Source organism: Crocodylus porosus, unplaced genomic scaffold (genome assembly GCF_001723895.1).
Source record: "Crocodylus porosus isolate Cpor-Errol unplaced genomic scaffold, CroPor_comp1, whole genome shotgun sequence".
Taxonomy (NCBI): Eukaryota; Metazoa; Chordata; order Crocodylia; family Crocodylidae; genus Crocodylus; species Crocodylus porosus.
Window position 1 is genome coordinate 11,092,657 of NW_017728925.1, and position 825 is coordinate 11,093,481.

The window sequence follows — 825 nt, forward strand, 5'->3', positions numbered from 1 at the left end:
TTTGACTCAAATCAGTTAAGTCTGATGCTATATTCCACCAGGTTTATCTCAAACCAATTTCAGCCATTTTCAAACTGGTTTATGTGCACTTAACATCTGTTCTGTTACAGGTTTAAACCAGTTTCTGATCACTTAAACCAGTTTATATGTAATGTCTGTCCCTACCTAGCCCTTGAAACCACTGCTTTTTGTTCTGTCAGCTGCCACCACTGACAACAGTCTAACTCCATCCTCTTTGGAACCACACTTCACATAGTTGAAAGCTGCAATTAAATCTATCTTCAGTCTTCTCAATGTTCATTTTAGGCTAGTTTCTTTCTATGACCATCACAAATAAATGCTCTAAGGTGTCTGAAAACTCCAGGATGATACAAAAAGTCAAGTACCATGGGTAAAAATGTTCTTTCAACATCCCTCAGATGACAACCGATGACAACACAGCCATGGCATTTTACCAGATGAAACTTTTTAACACTTAGATATGAAATCAAAAAATATCCAGCAGCTCAGTGGGAATGCTGAGGCATAAGAGAAACTCATAGGGGTTTCGAGCTGCAACTTAGCTAAAACATGACTTAACACACAGCTGAATTCCCATCTGAAAATACCTGTGGTGCTGGCAAAAGCGCTACTGTAGAACCATGGGTAATAATACGTCACAGTAAAAAGCCAAGGAAGTCTAGGCTTTTTTTCTGGTGGGAACAAGCAGGTAGTTTTGCTTGTAACCCTACAGGATCACAAGGGTTCAGTGAAATTATATTTCTGAAATTAAAGGTTTATTTAAATATGTAGGTGACTCTCCATTTACTGTTACAAGGTCCATAA